Here is a 7,533-nt window from a genome sequence, read left to right on the forward strand (position 1 = left end):
ACCCGAGTCCCTCAGTCCCGAGGATTGGGATCCGATGCAGCCGGTGGCCACGAAGACACTGGGCCCCTCACGCGCGGCGGCGGGGGCGTGGCCCTGCTGCCGCGACTAGGGCCGGGGTCTCGCTTCTGCTTCCCTCCGAGGAAGGCTGGCGCCGCCGCCTCCCCTTCCTTCCGGTTTCCCCTCGCGCCCTCCCTCGGCCGGTCCGTCCTGAGCGGAAAGCAGCGTCCTCTCTGGGCGCAGCTGCACTCTCCACAAGGCCCGACCACCGCCAGACTCCTCCCACGGGAGCCGCGCAGCCTGCCCGCGCCGCCTCGTCAGCCCCGGGGCCGCGAAACGCCCGGCTAGCCGCTCCCGCCCCGCCCCTGCGGCGCGCTCTCGCCCCCTTGGCGGGCCCCTTCTGAGGCCCGGGAACGCGCGGACAGCGGACCGTGGGCCAGCCTTCGCCAGGTTTCCCTTTCCGCTGCTCGCCCGCGTCTAGCGGCACAAACGTCAATTTTGCAGTTTCCCGGGTTCTTGAGACGCCCCCAAAAAAAAACTTTGCCGGGTCCCACCGGAAAGCCAAAACAATTGGGTCCGCGCAGGCGCGTGGAGGAAGAGCCGGAAGGGCGGGGAAGGCGCGAGGTGAAGGGGAAACGCTTTTGAAGGGGTTTTCTGGAGAAGGTCAGCGGAGATCTCGCGTAGGGCGCGTGCGCGGCGGAGGGGTCGCCCCCGAGACGCCCGGGCCTGGGACGCCAGGGGGTTCGGGCGGTGAAGGCTTCAGGCCTAGCCCGGCGAAAAGGGAGGCGGGAGAAATTCAGTGCTAGGAAATGCGGACAGCAGGGCACCAGGTTTTATGCCGTAGAGTGATTTTTCCCTCTTGAAATATAGAAATTTGCAGGCTGAGTCGGGGAGTGGAAATGAGGAGGACTAGACAACACAGGACCAGGGAAGAAAGGGAGATGTTGGGCGGCTGGCTGAGTGGGCTTTGTCTCCTCGACCCCTGCTCTCCAAAACACGCTCTGGACGTATCAAAGCACTCTCCGTTTTCTAGATCTCATCAAGAGAGGCTTCATGTCCTGGTCTCTAGGCCAAGGAAAAACTCGAAGCAGCACCTGAAAGAGCCCGCAGTTCTGGGGAAGCTCTGCACGGGAAGCCTTGAGCTAGTTTGTGCTGTGATGCAGCGGCTCCCCGCTCCCCGCAGTAAGTTCCCAAGAACAGCCTTCCGCTTCACAAAGCAAAGCCTTTGTAGCAGCTGTAGGTTGTGGCCCACACTGGTGCGGTTAACTTGGTATGGCTTGCGAGCCTGCAGGAAGTCGTAGATTTACTCTCTCGTTTTATAGCAGTAATTCACAGATCGAAAATTGTCAGAAATGCCCATATAGGCTTCTTCACCCACCTTCGTAACTTCCTTTCTTGGCACAAGCCCAGTCTGGAGGATGTACGTGACCAGTTATAAACTAAATGCGTACACGTTACTGAAGAGCCTCTTTCTTTAGGCCAGATTAAATCAATTGAATACACACCAAGATGTGTATATCTGGGACTACTGATAAAGGATTTTACAGTAGAATCCAGAAACTAGATTAACTCAGCAAATCTTTATTGACTATCCAGGATGCCATCACGCTGCTTAGTCTGATTAAATGTTTACGTGTTTTGATATTTAACAACAAAGAAGCCATACAGAAGATTAAGTCATTTAACAAAACACCTGAGCTCCTACTCTGGGCCAGACTGGATCCTGGAGATGCAAAGCCTAAACAAGAAGGCAGAAACAACAAAAAAAGGAGTTTGTCTTTCCTCCTCTAGAGGACTGAGAGCCATTTAAGATTTTTAAGGAGAAGAGTATCTTATAAGGTTTTAGAAAAATAATTCTGAAGCATGGTGAATATCGGACTGGATGTGGGGATACTATCTAATTAGGGGGCTGTAAAAATAGTCCAGACAGGAGGTGGAGAGAGAGTCCAAACTAACGTAGTGGCAGCGAAGACAGTGAAGCAGAGGTGGACTTGAAACTAGCTAGATATAATAAACAAGACTTGGTTACTAAGAGGATGAGGGAAAATAAGTGAAGGATGACTGAGTTTTCCAGTTAGGGTGACTAGATAGTAATAGCAGTAACTATAGGAAGAGTAGCTAATAGTGAGGATGAAAGAGAGTACTAAAAAGGTGTCATTTTAATAGCTGCACAGTTAGGAATGCATATGGCTGCGAATGAAAAAACATTATATTGCAATGGCTTAAAGAAGCGTCTCTTTAGTCACCTAAGTCTGCAGGTAGTTGGTTATCGTTGATTCAACAGCTCGAGAACAGGAGAGCCACAATTTCTGTGATTATCCTGACATTTCTCACATGGTTGCAAGGTGGTTGCAGCAGTTTTACTCTTTACACCCCGTTGTTCAAGGCAGGAGGATAGGGAAAGGAGTGGCTTCAGCCACCTTTTTCTTTTTTTCCAGGAAAGTAAAAGCTTTCTCAGGATAATACTCCATACCCCCAACTCAGCTAACTCTCACATACATCTCATTTTCTAGAACTGTCTTTCAGCCAACTATACCTGTAAGGACTTAGTTTTTCCAAGCTCTAGCAAAAGGCTATTTGGGTCAGACAAATAGCAGTCTGCTACTTGGTTAATACTTAAAGCATCACTTTTTAACATTTAAAACACTGTGGGCCGGTAGCCTGGATTGAAGTTTCTAGAGTTTCAAAGAAGCCAATCTTTTTGGTGTTTTATCTTAACTGGGAAAAGAACAGGTTGAAAATGTATCCTCAAATATTTGTAATGGTTTACCATTCCTTCTCTCCTCAAAGTTGCCATCCCCTTAAAAATCCTCAGAGGGAACTGGAACAATCAGGAAGAAGTGCCTGCTGCAGTCAGAGGAGGCTGACTCCTTGCAGCTGCTGTGGTAGAACAACTATAGGGTGCTTGGCATTATGAGCATCAACACCACCTTGACGTCTTTACAGATTTCACCTCTTAGCTTGGAAGCGGAACAATCACAGCTAGTTTGAGGGTCCAGTTTAGGGAGATCATAAATCAGTATTTTCTAGCTATTATACTATTTTTTTTTTACAATGTAAAGTAGCTCCCATGTGATCTATATCCAAAATTAGGCACATGACATTGTTTTAAGCATTCCTCTTTAGTTAATAAGGCATTTTCTTTCAATTAAGTGCCAATGGCCATGAAACAATTCTTCTAAGACTTCATTTTAAACATTGTCATGATTCTAGAAAGAAAACAAATGATTTCCTGGGAAAATAAAGAGGCAACTACACATTTTCTAAAGTTGAATCTTTGCTTAACCATTTCTGATGTTACACATCATAATCATTTAAGATATTAAGATAATCTAAAATATTCTTAATGTTAATTTTACGTATTTAAAAACCTTGGATTTGGGGAAGTTACCAGGCCATCTGTGAGGGGGGACAGTACACAATCCACAGTTGATTGAATCTGCAGGTGTGGAATTGCAGATAGGGAGGGCCCACTATAAAGTACATGTACTTATAGAAGGGTCAGTGCCCCTAACCCCCATGTTGTTCAAGGGTCAACTGTATACCCTCTCCATCTTGCTTCCCTGTATTATATACAGAGAAAATCTAGTTAAAATGGACATCATTATTACTGGGTAGCACAAGGGAGTTCTTTATGGTAACAGAACATTTCTGTATCTTGATTCTGGTATAATTATAAACATATACATATGATAAAGTTTAATAGAACTACATATAACACCTACCAAAAAATAAGTGCATATAAAAGGTGATGAAATCTGAGTAAGGCCTATAGTCTAATTAATTGCACTGTGCCAATGTCAGTCTCCTAGTTTTGATAACGTACTATAGTTATATAAGACGTTACCACTGTAGGAAGTTGGGTGATGGGTACACAAGGAACCCTCTGTACTATTTCTGCAACTTCTGAGTCTATAATTATTTCAAGATAAGAAGTTTTAGAAAGTGGATATCATTCATTCAACAAAGATTTGCTTTAGTACCCTAGGATACAGAGATAAAAGACTCATAGAGGAATAGGAATGTTGGAGGAAAAGACCCAAGCAAATCAACAGTAGGATAAATTCTGTGAAAGCAATATGTACACTGGTGCTATAAGAGTGCATAAGAAAAACAAGAAGCTCAAGAAAGTTTTTTCAGAAGAAGTGGAGCAGGGTAGGCAGAAAAAGAAGGGGACCAGCAGAGGAACATAGCAGGGATCAAGGACAGAGGTTTAAACAAACGAGCTGGTGGGTTTCACTATTAAGTTTTCATTGTACACAGTATTTTTAACTCACAGCCCTTCTGATGGTTATAATTAAATGTTTTTATAATGTAAGCTCCATGAATGCAGAAACCCCTTTCATATCTTGTTGACTCTCCAATGCCTTACACAGTGAGTGTCTAGGCACTCATAAATATTTGTTGGGTGAACAAGGTCATTAGCCATGACTAGAACATGGAGTATTTGTGGGGGAATGACAGGGTATCTGGAGAGGAAAGCAAGAGGTAGATACAGATCATGAAGCTGCTTATAGGTTAAGTTTGGACTCTATCCTAAAGTTAATGGGGACCTAGCAGTGGAATCAGTTTTGTGTTGTAGAAAGACAGTATGAAGAGTAAGTAGTGGAGTAGAAGCAAAAAGTAGCAGTGTCCCAAAAAGTCAAAATGCAACCTGAGTAGTTTGTGTGTTAGCAGAGGAAAGCAAGCTAGGCTGTTAGTAACTGCAGGTCTCACTCAAGGGATAGTATGTCTACCAGCCTCTGAGTGTCTGAGGTCTTTGTTCTACACCAATAATAATAGAAACAAAACAAAATCTAACTCCTGGTGAGTACTTATTATGTACTAGGAACTTTATATCAACTCATTTAATCCTTACAACAACTATATGAGTTTGCTGCTATTGTCTCCACTTTACAGTTGAAGTGACTAAGGCACAAAGAAGTTAAGTAACTCACTCTGGATCACACTACTAATAAATTAGCAGAACCAGGATTAAAATCTAGGCTGCCTGGCTCCAGTGTCTATGATTTTAACTACTCTGTTTTACTGCTTTCTTTTCTCCCAGCCAACTGCTTCCGTGTATCACTTCAAATCTTAGGAACTACCATATTATCTCAGTAACATGGTTTAAATAGTATGAGCAGGAAGGAAAAGGAGGTGATTTTTTCTTCTCCCTTCTCTTGGATTAACAGATAGGAAAAATATTTCCCAGAATCTTCAGCAAAGTTCCTCTTATACTGATATCTTCTTGCCCAGGAAAATGAGATTCCTGTAGTTGGTTTTCAGACATTGATGGGGCTAGAGGGGGAAAAGACCCACTTTCTCTGAACACATTGCTTTTCTTTATCTGGACAAAATTGTGGTTCTCCCAGCAAGGACGAAGTGGGTGAGACCACTAGTAAAACTAGCAACAATGCCTGCTACAAAGAGAATCAATCCACGAGACCAACATGGTAAACGAGAGTATACTTCAGGAAGAGCACTGGACTGGGTTTTATCAACTCGCCATTCAGTAGCTACATCTTCCTGGCAAGTTATTTAACCTCTCTAAGCCTATATCCTCATATAATAAATGGGCATACTATACCTTAAGATTGTACAAGGATTCAAGACAATATAAGTAAAGTGCCTAGCACACAGTAGTCATTTAATAACTAACAGTAGGGCTTCCCTGGTGGTGCAGTGGTCAAGAATCCGCCTGCCAATTCAGGGGACACGGGATCGAGCTCTGGTCCGGGAAGATCCCGCATGCCGCAGAGCAACTAAGCCCGTGCACCACAACTACTGAGTCTGTGCTCTAGACCCCGGGAGCCACAACTACTGAGCCCACGTGCCACAACTACTGAGCCCGCGTGCCACAATTACTGAGCCCGTGTGCCACAACTACTGAAGCCCGCACACCTAGAGCCCATGCTCCACAACAAGAGAAGCCACTGCAATGAGAAGCCTGCACACCGCAACAAAGAGTAGCCCTCACTTGCCACAACTAGAGAAAGCCTGTGTGCAGCAACAAAGACCCAACACAGCCAAAAATAAATAAATTATTAATAAATAAATAACAGTAATTAAAATTATGTTCTTTTCCACATGTTAAACAGAGAATTACTATACTCTCCAGCAATTCCACTCCTAGGTATATACCCAAAAGAACTGAAAGCAGGGACTCAAGCATATATTTGTACACGCATGTACATAATAGTACAATAGCCAAAAGGTAGGAACAAATGTCCATCAATAGACACATGGAGAAACAAAATGTGATATATACATTGGGATATTATTGCAATGGGAATATAATATTATTCAGCCTTTAAAAAGAAGAAAACACATGCTACATTGTGGATAAACCTTGAAGACATTATGCTGAGCAAAATAAGCTAGGCATCAAAGGATAAACATTATATGATTCCACTTACATGAGGTACATAGAGTAGTCAAATTCATAGAGACAAAGGTAGAACGGTAGTTGTCAGGGGCTGGTGGCAGGGAGAATGAGGAGTTCCTGTTTAGTGGATACAGAATTTGTTTGGGGATGATGAAAAAGTTCTGAATACAGATAGTGGTGATGCTTGCACAACACTGAATGTACTTAATGCTACTGTATGCTTAAAATGATAATTTTTCTGTATATTTTACCAAAAAAAAAGGTTAAAACAAAACAACAACAAGAAAACACTGGAAAGAGGCCTGGCTTTGTCACTTACTAGATCTGTGATCTAAAGCAAATTACCTAATCTACCCAAGCCTCAGTTTTCTCATCTATAGATTGGGAAAAATAATAATAGTACCTACTTCCTAGGTCTATTGTGATGTTAAAATGAGATAACTTTGTCTTACGCTTAATTCGTCTTGGCTTCAAAAGTACTGTAATTCTAAAAGTCATGAAAGTCCTTAGTACTTTATCTAGCAAAACTGCTACTGTCATAGTGGCAGAAAATGTGCATTTTTAATAGTTGGCTGGATTGTATGGTAGGAATATGTTTAGTTTTGTAAGAAACTGCCACACTCTCTTCCAAAGCAGCTATACCATTTTACATTCCCACCAGCAATGAGTAAGAGTTCCTATTGCTCTACATCCTCACTAGCCTTTGGTGTTGTCAGTGTTCAGGATTTTGGCCATTCCAATAGGTGTGTAGTTGTATCTCACTGTTGTTTTAATTTGCATTTCCCTAGTGATATAATGATGTGGAGCATCTCTTCACATGTTTACTTGCCATCTGTATATCTTCTTTGGTGAGGTATCCGTTAAGGTCTGTGATCTCTTTTCAAATTGAGGTGTTGGTATCCTTAGGGTTGAGTTTTAAGAGTTCTTTGTATATTTTGGATAACAGTCCTTTATCGGATATGCCTTTTGCAAATATTTTCTCCCAGTCTGTGGCTTGTCTTTTCATTCACTTGACAGTATCTTTCCCAGAGTTTTTAATTTTTAATGAAGTCCAGTTTATCAATTCTTTCTTACATGGATTATGCCACTGGAATTTTCACTAAAAAGTCATCACCATACCCACGGTCATTGTGGTTTTCTCTTCTGTTATCCTCTAGGAGTTTTATAAT

At 42.9% G+C, this 7,533-nt stretch overlaps 1 protein-coding gene across 2 annotated transcripts in view; it reads right to left on the bottom strand.

Moving 5' to 3' along the window:
• Positions 1–494, bottom strand: part of KBTBD2 (kelch repeat and BTB domain containing 2) — a 23,042-nt gene extending 22,548 nt beyond the window's left edge. For both annotated transcript variants that reach the window (XM_024735505.1, XM_024735590.1), the window contains exon 1: positions 3–494. The gene's annotated coding sequence lies outside the window, so the exon portion shown is untranslated. The remainder of the gene's footprint in view (positions 1–2) is intronic.
• Between the last annotated feature and the right edge of the window lie 7,039 nt (positions 495–7,533).

This window comes from Neophocaena asiaeorientalis, unplaced genomic scaffold (assembly GCF_003031525.2).
Source record: "Neophocaena asiaeorientalis asiaeorientalis breed wild unplaced genomic scaffold, Neophocaena_asiaeorientalis_V1.1 scaffold612, whole genome shotgun sequence".
NCBI lineage: Eukaryota > Metazoa > Chordata > Mammalia > Artiodactyla > Phocoenidae > Neophocaena > Neophocaena asiaeorientalis.